Here is an 18223-nt window from a genome sequence, read left to right as displayed (position 1 = left end):
GGTTCGAGACAGAATAGTATTCGATTTTCAGATATAATTGCAACATAAGCGTTTTGGTAAACTATGCTGGAACTATTCAACTGCAGAATATTCAGCTACAGTTTCACAGAACTTGGGCGCAACTGAAGTTGGACATCTTTCTCATAAACTGCAAGGACTTTTTAAGACTTTAAGTGGAATTGGATTAAATGAATCATGAAACCACATTCGTTACCTTCTAACCATCAGTTTCCAGTGGTGCTTTGATAAGCACATGATACAAGCGAAGGTGCCAACAAACTTCCTAAGTCTGCCGCTATTAATAAAAATGTATATAATTGGCCAAAAAGAAACAAAAATTAACAAAAAAAGGGCAATATTTTTACATTCTGGGAACATGTCAAGGGATGCCAGCACCCTCCCTGGCCTTCATAAAAACCTCCTCTGTAGTGGTGCCGATGATCTTGTTAGCATGTTTCAACTCTACGCAGGAATAATTTCCATTTGCATCCTAAGTTGGTTATTCTCTTATCAGACACAGTAAGAAGCAGAGAGCATAAATGGTATGGAAAGGGTTTGCCTCTTCCAAACATCAAAAGAATTCCAACCGATCCAATATTATGTGGGAGATGCTTAGCATTGAACTATATAGATTGGTGCCCCTTATTAAGAATAAGACACAAAAATCCACAGGCTAAGATGATTCTTTCCAGCCAATCAGGTAGAAATATTGCATCTTTAAGCTCAATTATATCTGCTGGATAATCAACGGCTGATTGGGGTTGTTTCCTAGCAAAATAAGAGCAAAAGGATTAGCCAAGATGTAATTACAGTAACTCTATTAAAAACCAGAATATTTAGGGGAGAGATATTACCTGAACTATGAGGTCTAATTTTTCTAATTTCTTAACAGCATCATCCACATCGAAGTTGCAATTCACATTGAACTCTTTTTTATAAGTTCTTCGCAGTGCAGATAATATATCCTACAACACAAAATAAGTGTTCAGGCTTTAAGTATTAAGATTCCCTCGTCTCACATTGCAAAATCTTCAGACACAGCTTACAGAATGATGTTGGAGCGATAAGAAGACACACCTTGATCAAAATAGAAGTTCTAGCTCGCATGCATGAGAGAGGGAAAAAGTACCAACTCACAAGTACAATCTCCATATCTGCTATTGGAATGTTCTTGAAATGCTTCAAATATATTCCCCTATCCATATCTGCTTCGTCGCTTGCTTGCCTGTAAATTCACATTATTGTTTTATGTTTGTAGACAACCAGGAAACTTCCAAATGCCTCAGTCTAGCAAAGGATAGTCTCTCCTTCAATATACGAGAAAATATTATTTCACAGCATGTTGTGATGAGTACATAATCTACTCAATCTTTAGAGACAAAACATGCACATTTTGTCTACAATAACACCTGAGTCCAGAAACATTATATATACCTGTAAAGAACAATTATCCTCTCATAGGTAGGTTCTTGGATAGTGTTCTTGCTGAGCAGATTAGATATACTGGTGGCATGCAAATGAAGAATAACATCAGCTACAAAAGGTTGGGGCATCGTGCATGCAAAGCCAGGAAGAAAGACAGCAACGAAAAGGTATTTATCTCCTCAGTCTAAGCCTCCATTGAACTATAAATGGATAGGGCCACCAAGTTGTTAAGAAAATAGCTTAAAGCACTTGATACATTCGATTATCAGACAAAATAAAACCGCCTACCAATGAACTACTAATGTTACTGGAACTAGTAGTGACCTACCTTGTGGGTTTTAACCATAAGATAATTCAAGCTAAATAAGATATTAAAGCTACCTATCACGTCCACTGATCAGACAATCCCCTCCCTCCCTCCCTCTCTCAATGAGATGATTTTAAGCTACTTATCATGTTCACCAATGAGACAATCGCACTTCTCAGAAAATGTGAACTCTCTCTCTCTCTCTCATAATTTGAGATCAACTAAAAAAGCACAAGGAATTCAGCAAACTGTCAAGTTTGAGTCTGGTAATCGATGTCACATTATTTAAAGTTAATGCATGCTTAGTGTGGTTCATTTATGCATTCACAGTTTCTTAAGGTGAACAAAAATTATGAAAACAAGAATCAGAAGCTACATTCTAAAGATAGATTCAAACTAGACTACAAATACAAAGGAGAGAAGATATTCAATCACCGCAATGATACGGAACAATTCGATATTCACAATTTTCCAGCGAGCAACAATGTCAAAGACAAAGAAAGTCAGAATTTCTCTAATTGTTTTATTACAATTGACAATGTAAACAAATTCAATGCAACCAATAGAATTGCCCTAATCTTTGTCTAATGGAAGCTTTCTTCCTCCTAATGGGGAAAAGAGCAGATAACCAGAGGAAAAGAGTGGACGTGGACGAAAGCCGAAACATGAAAAGAGAGGCGAGAAGGGAAGGATTGATCGAACCTCGTGAGGAATCGTGGGGGGAAGTTCCAAAGAAGGCCACGAACGAACGCCGACGCAAGCGGATTGAATAATGACGGAGATGGGCAACAGCGACTGGAGTTGCTCTAGATGATAAAAAAAAAAAAAAAAAATTGCAAATTTTTTTTACGTTAGTGCTAGCCATGCCTCATGAGACAACTGATGCTAACTAGATCTCCACATCACTTATTTCCAACCAAAATTGGCCAAAGTAACTAAATTGGCAAATCATCAAAATATTTGAAAAAAAAATGAGCACAATTGAATGATTTAGTACAAAATTAGAAAATCATCCAAAGATTTAGGATTGAATTAGCGCAATTGAAAAGTTTAGGATTGAATTAAATGTCATTTAATAGGTTTCAAGCTTTTGGGACAATTATGCCAAAATAACTATAATACGGTCCTATGGGTGTTGGTCTAAAGTCAATCAAGCAATGACATTTCATTTTTTATCAATGTTCCTATGAAATCACTGGATGACATCTCTAGTTTTGGACACAATTCCATACTTTAAAACACACCGACAAAACTATTCCATTCATCCATTGGACAATGGTCTTCATTTTTCCAGTGGGAATCTAGAGCCAGAGATTATTAGGGTGAGCATAATTCCAAGGTAGAACTTAGTTAGTAGAACCTGAGAACCAAATTGGTGGAAACCTATCCTATTCCAAGTTCCAAGGTGTACAGAATAAGTTTTAGGTTCCAAAAATTGGAAACTTGTTTTGACAAGTAAATTTCAAATTCTAGATTAGTGAAATATGGAACTTGGAATTTATAACCTAGAAATCGGAATAAGTTTTTGTGTTTTTCTTAGTCTATGTCTTCGCGTGATCTTACATTATTTCATGGCGTTCAATGATGAGTATGTAATCTAGAACCACTAGTCTAAGCTCCCACTTTATGAGTAAGAACCACTATGTCTTCGCGTGATCTTACATTATTTCATATTTTCATATGTCTAAATATAAGTTATGATAAGTGAATTATTGTGTTAAGTGATGGTAATTGAAGGTTATAATTCAGTGCAATCATTCAATTAATGATAGAAATGAAATTTGGGTGGACCTTAGAATCTATGATAGATTGGTTCTAGGTTTAACAAAATGAGGAACCTATTTCAATGGGTAAATTCCAAATTCCATGTGGAATTTGTATAAAATCTGGAACTGTTCACAGCTATTGTGGCATCCCAAAATTCAAGACAAGTCCTAGAGGAATTAAAGCCCCTAATTAGGTAATGAAATTACCTATGGTTTATGCTTTAGCCATTTGTCTCTTTTTAGGACTAAGTGATTTATGCTTGTGTTCATAAATTTTTAAAAATGAGTAATATGGGATAAATTAATAAGAATGATTTACTCTTGGCCATGTAAAATTTAAAATTTGAAATTTATAAAAGAAATAAATTAAAGATGAATAATTGAAAAATAAAATTTATTTGAATTAGGATGGGCTTTAGGCCCAAGAGTGGACCTTTAATGGGCCAAGTTGGCCGGCCCATTGAAGCCCTCAAGGGAGCTGCCGTCGACCATGAGAGGGGGAGGAGTGGCCGGCCCATTGCTGGCCCAAAAGCCTCCAAGCCCAAGTCCAAAGCCCATTATGCATGTATTAAGACAAGTGGCACAAAGAAAGATGGCATGCATTGGTCAATTGGAGTGGCAAACAATGATTGCAAATGATGAGGTTTGGGGGAAATAAAAGGGAAGACGAGAGAGAGAGGTGGCCGGTTAGCCATTCGGCCAAGAGAGAGAGAGATATTGCGAGAGAGGGAGAGTGAGGCCGAGAGGGAGGAGAAGCGGAGAGGAAGGAGTCGCCATCCGACCGTCGCCGCCGTGTGCCGCCGTGTTCGCCGCCGTGTGCCGTCGTTCGTGTGGTCTAGAGGCAAGTTGGGAATCCATTTTCTACTCTTGCCCCAATGTTTTGCAAGTATGGTCGAAATCTAGGTTGTTTGGAGGCATGGGAGTGAAGCAAGTGTGGTTGGTTCTTGAGTTGCATGCTGTTTTCGCATGAACTGTTTGAGTCAGAACCTTGTGAGAGCTTGCATGCATGTTTTGAGTTTGATTTTGAATTTTATCTCTTCATGAAAGTTGTATATAACATCTTAAAATACAACATACTAAAATTTGGTGTAAAATGATGGATATTTGAGGGGTCAAAATCTCATCCTACGGAGATGCTAGATCTGGAATGTTTTCGCATGAACTGTTTGAGTCAGAACCTTGTGAGAGCTTGCATTCATATTTTTAGTTCGATTTTGACTTTGATCTCTTCATGAAAGTTTTATCTAACATCTTAAACTACAACATACTAAATTTGGTATAAAATGATGGATATTTGATGGGTCAAACACTCATCCTACGGAGACATCAGATCTGGAACGATTTCACTGACCTTTCGGTGGATTTGTGGTTGCATGCTGATTTATACTAAGAATTTATTTTTTACTTCTTCAGGAAACTTGTAGAGAACATCTTGAAGTTTAACATACTCAAATTTGAAGCAAAACGAACAAGTGTAGCCTAGTGAATCAGACCGTAGATCTGGAGACGCGGTACAGGTTACCCGAGACTTCATGGACCCATATGGAGACTGTCCTTTGAAAATATGACTTAGATCTCTGCATGAAAGTTGTAGGGGACATCCTGAAGTAAAACATATCCAAATTTTAGAGGAAAATAAGAAGTATAAGTGGGTAAAAACTCAGTATTTCGGAGAACCATGCACTGGACGTTTCGGGGTTAGATCCAGAAGCTTCGTGTGACTGTAGAAAATAATCTAAAAATAATTTGGCTTAGAAGTCTTCACAAAAAAATTACCTTAGTGTCTTGGCTATAACCTGGTAAAATTTGGAGGTCGTTTGGATATTTTAATCAAATTATTTCGAAACTGTGTATTCTGATTTCATCCGAAATTACATGCTGTATTTATGTGAATTATGATTTTGTGTAAAATTCTATTTGGCCATGTGTTTTGCATGAAATCATTATCCTATGGTCTTTCCTATCACTTGCCTTAATCTTATGATTTTGAGAATCATATGGATATTTAAATTTAATATTTTCGAAAGTGGGACAAGCTGGAATTTAAATAAATGTCAAAAAGGGCATTATAAATGGATTATTTTAATTGGTACGAATTCCAAAAATTTTATGAATAATTGTACCTTGTTGCATGTATGATGAGGTCTTGATGCACGCATTGAGATGCATGTATGAATTCAATGCTGAATATGATTTTGTTTTCCATTACATCATGTGCCATGCTGAATCGAGACCTAAACTAGTGAACATGAGTAAGGATAAATGAGAAATCTATTTGTGGCGGATGATAATGCCCTGGGAGTATCAGGATGCCCGGGATGGGGGGGTGTCGGAAGCCGGATTGTATTGAGATACAAGGCCGGATTGTCCTCGGGAGTTTTCGAGATGCCCGGAAAATGAGTGTGCCGGAAGCCCTGGAGGTTTGTGCCCAGGGGGATGCCTCATGATGCCAGTTGGGGTGCAAGATGCTTGGCCAGGGAGTGTAAATGCCGAAAGCCTCGAGGTTTTTGCCCGAGGGATGCCTCGTGATGCCAGTTGGGATACGAGATGCCCGGAATGTGGGGTGCCAGATGCCCGGTGGTGTGTGCCGGAGGTTTATCGTCCGATGCCAGATGTGGTGATCGAATTGAAAGATGAAAGTGAAAATTGAATCATGCATACATGATATGATATGATGATGATCACTTATGGCATGATGATATGCATGATGATATGATATGATGATGATCACTTATGGCATGATGATATGCATGATGATATGATATGACGATGCCATGATGACGATGACGTGTGTATGATAGAATGATGTCATGATGATGGTGATATATGATATGCTATGATGATGATATGTCTAGGACATAGTGATGATGGCATATGTATGATATGATGGCAACCTATAATGTGATGATGACATGTGTATGACATGATGATAACCTATGACATGATGACATGTATGTGTTATATGATTGTATATGCATGGCTTCGAGGTAAGTCTGCTTGGATGCATGATCAACATGTATGATGTTGTGCTTGTATTGCATGTTGCAATGAGTGGTTACTGAATTCTTTTACCTGCTGAGTGGTTGTACTCACCCCTTCAGGGACCAACATTTTAGATTAGCAGCATGCCGCTCCCTGCTGTCACGCGGGGTGTTTTCTACGGTCTACCTTCGGACGTAGAGGTCGAGTGCGAGGAGTTTGACTGTCCTTATGTTCCTGGTCTTACCTATATTCGAGTGCGATGTCTAGTCATGTATGATGTGGGCCTGGCTGGGGGCTCGGTTGTCCAGGAGTTTATATCCGTCCATGTTCAACGCAACGGAGCGATGCGTGGGATGCTGCCGCCGCCACCGCCTGATGCACCGGGATGGGTGTGAGTGCCCGTGCGTGACGAGTAGGAGTTGGATCTTTTTGGGGTAGTTGGCCGACACTGATGATGGGGATTTAGCACGTGAGTTGTAGCAGGTCGAGTGTTTCTTTTTTAGGTTTTAGGCCGGGTGTGGCTGAGTCCTGGCTTTTCCTTTTGATGTACCGACCTGAAATCCCATCTTGAAAATATGTAAATAAAGTGTCATGGCTATCTTTTATTATGATGTTTAGTGGTGTGCAATTGTATCATGGTTGTTTGAGGGAGAGACGACGATGTTATATTTTGCTTCCGCTAATGAGTCACGCTGGGACCGTTTTCAAAAAAAAAAAAAAAATTTGTCTATGATTTACGACGCTTCGGCTAAGAGATGTAATTAGGTGTAACGCCGGTGCCTGTGGCGACCCTAGGTGGTTCGGGGTGTCACAGCTATCAAGCAATGACATTTCATTTTCCATTAGTGTTCCCCTAAAATCATAGGATGACATTTCTGGTTTATCAATAAAACTATTCCATTCATCCACGGGACTATTTTCTTCATCTTGTCCCACACATTTATTCGAACACTTAGACCCAAGTTTAGATGGCAGGACCCTAATTTTGCTAACAACATTCTGTTTCTGTTGTAGGACACACCACACCACCCCTAGTGGAGTATTGTCTCTTACACTCGCTCCTTTTCCGAAGACCCAGAAGTTCATTGCTATTTCTTAAGTGGAAATCCATCCAAATTACTAGCTGTGAGGAATGATGTTAGATTTATCAAAGTTCGTGACAAGATTGTCGTTGCAGGAGGAGTAGGTGTTCTTCTAATATTCAGCCATTGCTTAACTCTGATGGTACTCGACGTCTACGAATATTCAAACGTAGATCCCACTGATATTCACAGAGTTGCCAATATTTCTTTTTCTGATATACGACATTTGCCTTGATAATATTCACATATTAGCTTAGCTGATATACATTGAGTAGCTTTGCCAAAATTTAAGCAGTTCACTTGTTGATATTCACGCAATACATTGCTTTTGGATTCTTGGATATAATCAACTATTTTTACCAAGATAATTTAACAACAATGTAGATTCAATAGACATAAAACCTAACTTATTCCAAGTCAATACCATTACTCTAGACTTGTTTATCAAGCCTCTCAATTCATTAGTCTCCTTTCAACATGAATATTACCTAAAACATAATAATTTCTCGCATTTATCAAATCCTATATATATATATTGGATAGTTTTGTCAACTTCACAATATAGGAGGCTTTCTCAACATTTACCAGTTGGGGATGATAAGTCAATTGAGTTTGGTAATCATCCTTGGGCTCCACAATTTTCAAATTATTTATCTTCTTTTATAGATCCTGATACGATTTTAAAGCAAAATACAAAGTGCACTTCTTGAACTCCAGGACAAAAACTTGGTATGCAAACAATCTAACTAAGGTGTTATGCCCAACCTCAGTCCAAGCCATTATTTATATACAAATTCTAACCTTCATTTGAGTGGATAAACTGATCTGGCGACCAACTATTAATAAATATTTATGGTTAAATCTGCTTATAAGCTTATCAAGTCGCGTATGGAGAATGGACCTACTTTGCGATTTGGAACAAAATCTGAAAAGCAAGAGTTCATGAGAGTTACAAGAAGATGACAACAACGGCTAATGTCTTGTGTGGTAGAGCTAAATGTTATAGATAAAGCCAAATATTTGTTTTTAGGGGCTTTTTGTCTTTTCTATTAGATTTCCCTTTAGGTTAAAAGTGGTACTTATATATTAGCGATGGCAAAACCTAGCCGTCAAGACGCTAAAAAGGAAATAGAGAGGCAAGAAAAGAGAGAAAAAAAAGTGAGTTTTTCTTGATGAGAGTTCTCAATCTCTTTGTGCTATGATCTTGAGAGAAGATCGTCGTTGTATTCCAACTTTTCGAAGTCTAGTGGATTCACGAGTGCCTCTGCGCGGAGACGTAGCCCAAGTTTGGGTGAACTTCGATAACAAATTTTCTGGCGTGTTCATCTGATTCTACTCTTTTATTATTATATTATGTCTAGTGAATTGTTTGCGAGCACTATTTTTCTGGAATCGACGTGCGATTTTGTAACAACTGGTATCAGAGCCTAGGTTGGCTAATTGAGAACATCGAGGGTTTTTCGGTGACGTTCGATTGAAAGCAAACAGGATGGCAGAAGATAAAATCATAATCGATAAGTTCAATGGAGAGGATTTCGGATGGTGGAAACTACAAATAGAGGATTATCTTTATCAGAAAGATCTCTATGCACCACTTGAGGGTTGGAAACCCGAGATGGCGGAAGTGGATCCGACAGCGAAGCCGGATTGAAAATTCTTGATCGAAAGGCGTTAGGTGCGGTCGTCTAGGGTTGACGAAAAGACAGGGTATCACATCGCGAAAGCAAAAACTGCAAAGAAGCCATGGATATTCTAACAAATATTTTTGAGAAGCCATCCACATCAAATCAGGTATTTTTGCTGAAGAAAGCTGGTTAATATGAAGTTATCGATAGAGGTTCTGTAGCAGAGCATATTAATAGTTTCACGTAGATCACGGGTCAATTGGAATCCGTAGGCATAAATTTAGATATGAAACTTCAAGCTTTATTATTTTTATGTTCTCTTCCAGAAAGCTACAATACCGCAGTGCAGGGAATTTCAAGCACCATGAAGGATGATTTAACTCTTGACGATGCTGTGAGTAGTATCATGGATGAAGAGATGCGAAGGAAAGTCTCAGGTGGAGATAATTTTTCTGCATCTACATCTTCAACGGCACTTGCAGTGGAGAACCGTGGAAGAAGTAAAAGTAGAGGAAATTTCAGCGGTCGTGGCGGATCACAATCAAGGGGTAAGAGACGGGTTGCAAAGATGAGTGTTGGTTTTGTCACAAAACCGGACACCGGAGGTTTCGGTGTGAAGCCTACAAAAAGAAGCAGCAAGATGAGAATCAAGGTGCTAATGTAGTTAGAGATAAATCTTTGCTAGATGACTTGTGTTTGTCTGCAGGGTTTGACTTGACAACAAATAAATGGTTTATTGATTCTGGCGCTTCTTTTCATTGCACCTCGCAAAGAGACATAATTGATGATTATGCCAGTGGAGATTTTGGACAAGTGGTTGTGGGAAACAGCCACATGTGTCCAATTGTTGAGAAAAGAACCGTGACTGTGAGCATCTCAGGTGGAGGACGTCTAGTTTTGCGTGAAACTAGGCATATTCCGGAATTAAAGAAAAATCTGATTTCAACCAGTAAACTTGACCAAGAAGGTTTGGTAATAACCTTTGGCTGCGGAGAGTGGAAGATAACCTCAGGGGTAAGAGTAGTAGCAAAGGGAAAGCATATGGGTACACTTTACCTTCTCCAAGGAGACAATATCAGTGATATGGTTGCAACTACAATGGCTACATGTAATTTATCTACTCTTTGGCATTATCGTTTAGGACATCTTGGTGAAAAAGGTGTAAAGTAGTTACACTCGAGAAAATTACTTCCGAGTTTACAAAAAGTTGAGTTAGATTTTTGTGAGAGTTGCATTTATGGAAAACAGAAGGTTGTTAGTTTTTAATTGAATGGGCGACAAAATAAAAGCCGAAGCTAGAGTTGGTTCATGCGATGTATGGGGACCTGCTCAAGAACTCTCTTATGGTGGTAAGAGATATTTTATCACATTCATTGATGATGCAACAAGAAAGACTTGGGTCTATGCTCTTAAAGAAAAATCAAAAGTATTCGGGATGTTCAGAATGTGGAAGACCATGGTAGAAAAAGAAACAGGTTATCGGATTAAAGTTTTGAAATCGATAATGGTGGTGAATACACAAGTAAAGAATTTGCAAATTCTTTGAGCCGAGAAGGCATACACGGGCTAAAAACTGTTCCTAGAACTCCTCAAGAGAACGGTGTAGCTGAAAGAATGAACAGAACTATTCTAGAACGTGCGAGATGCATGAGACTACATGCGGGTCTCCCGCTACACTTATGGGCCGCTACAGTTGATGCAGTTGTTTATCTTATCAATAGAAGTCCATCTAGTGCGTTGGATGGAGAAATACCACAAGAGCGGTGGTCAGGTAAGAAGATTAATTATTCACATCTAAAGGTGTTTGGTTGTATTGCATATGCTTTAATTGACAGGGGAGGATAGAAAAAGCTTGATGCTAAGTCCCGAAGTGCGTCTTTATCGGATACGGTGGCGATGAGTATGGCTATAGACTTTGGGATTATGAGAATAACAAAGTCATCCACAGTCGCAATGTGGTATTCCATGAAGAAAAGATGTACAAGGATCGTCAGACAGAGACAGAGCATGAGAAGGTAGTACAACCAGAGTATGTTGAATTAGACATAATGCCCGTGAAGATGTTTCCAGTAGATCAAAGTTCACCTGAAAGAGAGGTTCAAGATGAGCCTATTATCAATGAAGAGGTAGTTCAAGAAGAACGCAGTGATTCGGAGCAAACGAATGACCCTGAAGTACCTGTCTTAAGAAGATCTACACGTGTGAGAAAGCCAAAGGTAATTTTTAATCCATCAGCTAATATTGTTATGAGCCATGTCTTATATACAGATTCGGGGGAACCGAAGACTTACGATGAGGCAAAGGCAGACACGTCTCACTTGCAGTGAGAGTGTGCTATGAAAGACGAGATGAACTCGTTACTTCCAGAACAAAACTTGGGAGTTGACCAAGTTGCCCACAGTAAAAAAGCTTTATTAAACAAATGGGTGTACGGGGTTAAGAATGAAGCAGATGGTAGTATTAGATACAAGGCGAGACTTGTAGTCAAGGGCTTTTCTCAAAAAGAAGGGATCGACTACTCCGAGATATTTTCACTTGTAGTGAAAATGACATCAATTAGAGTTTTGCTAAGTATAGTTGTAGTGGAGGATCTTCATCTTGAGCAGTTAGACGTAAAAACAACGTTTTTACATGGTGACTTAGATGAAGAATTATACATGGCACAACCTAAGGGTTTTGAAGTCAAGGTAAGGAGCACATGGTATGTCGCTTGAAAAAAAAGCTTGTATGGCTTGAAACAAGCTCTGCGGCAATGGTACTTAAAATTTGATGGTTTCATGTAAGAAAAAGGATTTGCACACTGTGAGTCTGATCACTGTGTTTATTTTCGCAAATATGATGATGGTGACATTGTGTATCTATCTTTATATGTGGATGACATGCTTGTGGCTAGTTCCAATATGAAGAGAATCGTAGAAGTGAAGAAGATGTTATCATCACAGTTTGCTATGAAAGACTTGGGAGAGGCCAAGAATATTTTAGGCATGAAAATCATCGAGACGGGAAAATAAGAAATTTTGGTTGTCGCGGGGAAGACTATGTGAACAAGGTGTTAAAGAGATTTAACATGGACAAGGCAAACCGGTTGCAAATCCTCTAGCGAGTCACTTCAAACTTTCCAAGGATATGTGTCCAAACACTCAACTATTGAAAGATGAGATGGCGGTAGTTCCATATGCATCAGCGGTGGGGAGTTTGATGTATGCCATGGTGAGCACGAGACCCAGACATTGCACAAGCAAAGTGGGAGTTGTGAGTCGATATATGCAGAACTCGGGCGAGAGCATTAGAATGCGGTTAAATGGATATTGAGATATCTAGTAGGTACTTCCAATTACTCACTTTGTTGGTGGTACATCTCTAGAGTTGCGGGGTTATGTAGATGCAGATCATTCGGGTGATCGAGATAGTGGTAAGAGTACCTTTGGATATGTCTTTACGGTTGCGAGGTACAGCAGTGAGTTGGGTATCTCAACTACAAAAGATAGTGGCTTTATCGACGACTGAGGCAGAATATGTAGCGATTACGAAGCCTCCAAGGAAATCATGTGGTTACAAGATTATATGGAGGAGTTACATCGAAAACAACCAGTCAGTACACTGTGGAGTGATAGTCAAAGTGCAGTGCACTTAGCAAAGAATGCAGCTTATCACTCAAGAACTAGACATATCAAGAAGCGTTATCACTTTATCAGGTCAGCATTGAAAGATAATGAATTAAAGCTACAAAAGATTGATGGCTCGAAGAATCCAGCTGACATGATGACCAAGGTAGTAGACAGAGAGAAGCATATTTTCTGTACTACTACCATTGGTATTACTCCATGTTGATTGATGAGGAGTATCGCGAGAGACACAAGTTTTTCAACTACTATTTTTAAGAAGATGGATGCAAAGTTGCTTGGTGCTTGGGTATATTTGTCTTCAAGTGGGAGATTGTTATAGATAAAGCCAAATATTTGTTTTTAGGGGCTTTTTGTCTTTTCTATTAGATTTCCTTTTAGGTTAAAAGTGGTACCTATATATTAGCGATGGCAAAACCCTAGCTGTCAAGACGCTAAAAAAGGAAATAGAGAGGCAAGAAAAAGAGAGAAGAAAAAAGTGAGTTTTTTTCTTGATGAGAGTTCTCAATCTCTTTGTGCCCTAATCTTGAGAGAAGATCGTCGTTGTATTCCAACTTTTTCGAAGTCTAGTGGATTCACAGAGTACCTCTGCGCGGAGATGTAGCCCAAGTTTGGGTGAACTTCGATAACAAATTTTCTGGCGTGTTCATCTGATTCTGCTCTTTTATTACTATATTCTGTCTGGTGAATTGTTTGCGAGCACTAGTTTTCTGGAATCGACGTGCGATTTCGTAACACTAAACTGGATAGATTACTTCACATTCCTCACCCTTCGTGCCTACTTTGTGGAAATTTGAAAGAAACGTCAATCCATTTGTTCATAGAATGCCCTTTGGCCAAGATTTTATAGAAGCAAAGTTCACGGGGTATCATCTCATCTGCGTGGAACTTCACAATGCAAGAGGATATGACAAACCACTTCCTTGACCAAGGGTGGACTGCACAAAGAATGGGTTTTGATTGCAAATCATGCACTAGAATGTGGTGTTATAGGAATACCTTACTACACAATCAAGCTATTCCAAATTCTTCGTAGGCAATTAAGTTGGTTTTATAGGTGTTCATGGAATTTTCGAGCTAGTTGAGAGAGGAGAACAAAGTTAAGATAAGTTCAGGAGCCGATTCTCCTGGGGAAAGGACATCGAGGGCTTAAACTTAATGTAGATGGTGCGTGGAAAATAACAAAGGAATCATGGGAATTATTATATGATGATAACGATGGATATTTGGTGAGGAGGGTGATAGGTGGATGATGATCATGACAGAATAAAAAACAAAGAACTGTGGTCATGAATCTCAAGGAGTGCACACGTGTGGTAGAAATAAAGAAGAGCACCATGCTTCGAGATGAAAATTAACGATGGATCAGAACAAGTTGTAATTCAATCCCGATCCCAATTACCCGATAAGTATGCAAATCAATGAGGATCGGGGACTTTTAAATTAATTGGAAAACCTTCAAAATTGATCATGCATGAGGATAATTGTAATTCGAGTTCAATTAAATTACATTTTGGTGGAGGTCACTACCCTTGCCAACCACGCCCTCGTCAAGATCTGCGAGAGTGATCCTTGCGGCCTATTGCTCATGGCAAGTAGCAGTGGCAAAATGGGTCTTAGACCCATATATGACCCATTTAAATCATAAATAGGTCATATATGGGTCACTTATTTTTGAAAAAACTATTTAAATGGGTTTAACAATTGAAGACTTAAGATAGATGGGTCCTAAGTGAGTCTTAAATGGGTTGAACTTAAAACCCATTTTCAACCAAAACCTTCCAATCTCTCTCTTCCCTCTTTAACTTTACAATATATATATATATATATATATATATATATATATATAAATCAAAATTATAATTATTTTTATATTTCAATTTTCTTTTTCTTTTTTTTTTTCTTTCCTTTTTTTTTCCTTCTTCCTCCTTCCATAGCTAGTGGTTGGCACAACAATTGCCATCAATTGGCTAGGTGAGGCTCAAGCCTCATCGATCTAGCAAGTCTTGAGTTTGCTGGATCTAGCAAGGGGCAATCTCGAGCTCATTAGATCTGATGAGGCTCAAGCCTCGGCGATGGGCGAGGCCTAAGCTCACCGGCATCAATCAAGGCTCGAGCCTCGCCACCCGGCGAGCCTCGAGCTCATTGACGTTGGGCGAGCCCGGCGAGCTCAAGGCTTGCTTGTGGCTGATTGCCGGCCATCGTCGTGGTAGGCAATCGGTCAAAGAAGAAGAAAATTAAAAAATAAAAATTCATTTTTAAAATAAAATTTAATAAAAATTCGATTGTTTTAAATGAATTTTAAAAAATTATAAAAATTGTCCATTAAATTTGTGTTGTATAAAAGTATTTTAGGAATACCATTTTTGACAAAAAAAATAACATAAGAAATAAGCTTTCTTAGATTTAGTTAAATAGGTCGGGTATGAGTAAAAAATTTTGCACTACAATAAATAGGTCATAAAAGAGTTAAATAGGTCGATTTAGGTCGAATATTTATGACCCGACCAAACCTGACCCGACCCAACTATTTAATGGGTCTAGTAGCAAGCAAGGCATTGCCGACAAGCAAGGCCTTGCCGACCCTCGTATGTGGCTGGTCTTGGCAATAAAAAAAGAAAGTAAAAAAGAAAAATAAAATTATAAAAAATTATTCACATCGTGCCGGCCACACCTCATGGGACAAAACATTTGGACAATTTTCCCTAAAAAAACTAAATGGTTCAACTAGTGCTCATCTAAAGTCTATCGGGCAAAAGACACTTCAAGATGACAGTACATTTTCCATCGGTCTTCCCCTGAAATAACAAGATGACATTTCTGGTGTCGGACACAATTCAGTAATTTAAAATCGTGCTAACGAAAGAGTTCCATTCATTCACGGGACTATTTTCTCTAGCTTGTCCCACACATTTATTCGAACACTCAAGAAAGTTTAGTTAGACACAACAACCCTAGTGACGTATTGTCACTTACACTCCTTCTTTTGCGGTGCGCTAGACCACAGAGACCAGTATCACATACATAAGCTCATAATTTATTTTCATCTTCTCCTTTCTTCAAGCGGTTGGAAAAAAAAAAAGGTTCCGTGGCAAGACCACAGAGACCAGCTTTAGATTTCACATCCCTCAGGATCCTCATGTACCCTCTCACCCCAACCAGTGCCCCACGAATTCTTCAGCAACCAATACTTGTTCCCGCCAGAGGTCTTCCCGTACCCAATCACCGTGACCTCTTGATCAATGTCGGTCCCGCACGAGCCAGAGAACACGCCGTTCGAGTAGAATTGGAAATCGAACCCACCCCCCTCAATTGCCACCGAGACTGGCTGGTTTGCCACGGCCTGCAAGAGGGCCCTCTCATTGTCGGCTGGCACATCCTGGTATCCGGTTATTGAGGCCACGGGGTTTACTGTCTTGGCCGTATTGCAGGTCCCGTCAATTGCCTGGTAAGGGTAGTCCTCCTCCGTCGTGAGGCCGCCCTTGCCTATGATGAACTCGAAGGCACTGTCCACGTGCCCACCCCAGCAGCCGTCTTCATTATCGTCACAATCCACGAGTTCTTGCACCGAGAGTGGCACCAACTTCTCCTTCTTGATCATGGTAAGCCCTTCCACAGCTGCCACTGCCGAGAATGCCCAAGAACATGCTGCACAAGGAGATAGTAAAATGAACTACAAAATGAAAGACATGTAAACGTCTAATATGATAGGTATAAAATGAATGTAACAGTGAATTACAGATAATATTGGTATCTGTTATATGTGCAATTGTTGCCTGTTTTCAACAGCATGAGAATTTTGACATTCTCGCAAGACAAATTTTGAGTTTCCACTCACCACAGTCCGCTTGATCCTTGACAGATGTCACAGCCTTCTTCGTTCGCCAGTCTAAGGTAGCTGGAATGGCAGTGAAGTTGGCATACTTGAACGGTTTTGCATGGCCAGAGGACAGGACCCTTGTGGGACTCCTCTTGTAGCCGGTGTAGGAAGCGCGGAACTCCTCATTGGTTAGGTCTGCGAACTTATTCACAGCCATTTTATACCCCAAGTCCTTACCATTATTAAAGGCGTTGATGTGCTTAACGTTCTCTTTAAATATCTCATACCGTTTTGCCTTTTCGGCCACGTCCTTGTAGACACGCCCGTGGATTGCCACCCACTCCTCATGTTGCTTTAACAACTGTTTCTCTTCAAGAGGGCGACAAAGCGTTTCCGAAACAGAAACTATAATGACCAAAAGAGCAGCTGATGTGAGGAATGAGAATTGGTTTTGTTTGGCCATAGTCGTGCTCTGTCTAGGACACAATTGGAATGACTTGGTGAGTCGTAACTTTCAGTTTGTGCACGAGGAACTCCAAATGAGTGTGTTGGGTTTTTATAGACAAAATGCTGCTCAACTGTCGTCACTCTCTCTCGATAGTGCTTCAGTGGAATTATTGGTCGTCCTTGGTGCCTTGGTAGTTGCGACTTAGACCCCCAAAAATTAAGCTTGCTATTGCACCTTCATCATGAATAGCATGGATGCAATTGAAGTGACTCCGGTTGTCATTGACTGATAGGTGATTAATCAAAATGCTACCATTCAACATTGTCATGTAGTGCAAAAATTTATGGTTCTAAGAGGCTTTTTGAGGGAAAAGTGTTAAAAAAGTCCTAAATCTTTTGTATTTGTGCCAATTTAGTAATAAACATTTTCCGGTGTCAATTTAGTCTTAAACATTTTTACTTAATGTTGATTCAGTCATTTCCGGCCAATTTTGGTCGGATTTTGGTGATTGGACACCAACGGGCTATCGTGGCGATCGGTGAACTTTTAATAATATTTTAATAATTTTGAATTTTTATTTTTCCCTTCCCCTCCTCTAGCCAGTCGTTGGACCTTGGCAACTAGCGGAGAGGCAACGGTCGGTGAGGTCAACCTCGTCGAACTTTGCCAGCCACCTTGCGAGTGGCCGCGAGGGTAGCCTCGTGCTAGGTGATAAGGGTCGAGCCTTGCCAGCACCGCTCAAGCCGTGAGGGTGACCTATTACCGAGCTGGCGAGGCTTGCCCTCGTCGGATTTGGCGAGGTCTAGCCTCGTCGGCCATGGGCGACTCAACTCTCTCCAGATCCGGCGGAGCGAGCCTCGCTGCCTAGTGCGAGGCTGCCCTCGTGGCCACTAGCGAGGTGGCGGCAAGATCCGGCAAGGTCGCCTCGCTGGCTGTCACCTCTGGTTGGTCACCGAGATCCAACGGCCGGTTGGAGGAGTAGAAGGAAAAAAAGAAAAAAGAAAAAGAAAAAGAAAAAAATTCAAAAATATTAAAATATTATTAAAAGTTGTCCACGTCAACACCGATTAAACCACATCAGCTCGCCAACGTTCAATCAGCAAAATCTAGCCAAAATTGGACGGAAAGGACTGAATCGGCACTAA

General features: G+C 39.8%; 1 pseudogene; it reads right to left on the bottom strand.

Moving 5' to 3' along the window:
• Nucleotides 1-379: 379 nt before the first annotated feature.
• LOC108959268 lies at nucleotides 380-17136 on the bottom strand (annotated as a pseudogene).
• Between the last annotated feature and the right edge of the window lie 1087 nt (nucleotides 17137-18223).

The sequence above is a fragment of the Eucalyptus grandis genome, chromosome 4 (assembly GCF_016545825.1).
Source record: "Eucalyptus grandis isolate ANBG69807.140 chromosome 4, ASM1654582v1, whole genome shotgun sequence".
Classification (NCBI taxonomy): Eukaryota; Viridiplantae; Streptophyta; class Magnoliopsida; order Myrtales; family Myrtaceae; genus Eucalyptus; species Eucalyptus grandis.
This window is presented reverse-complemented; position numbering and strand designations above follow the sequence as displayed.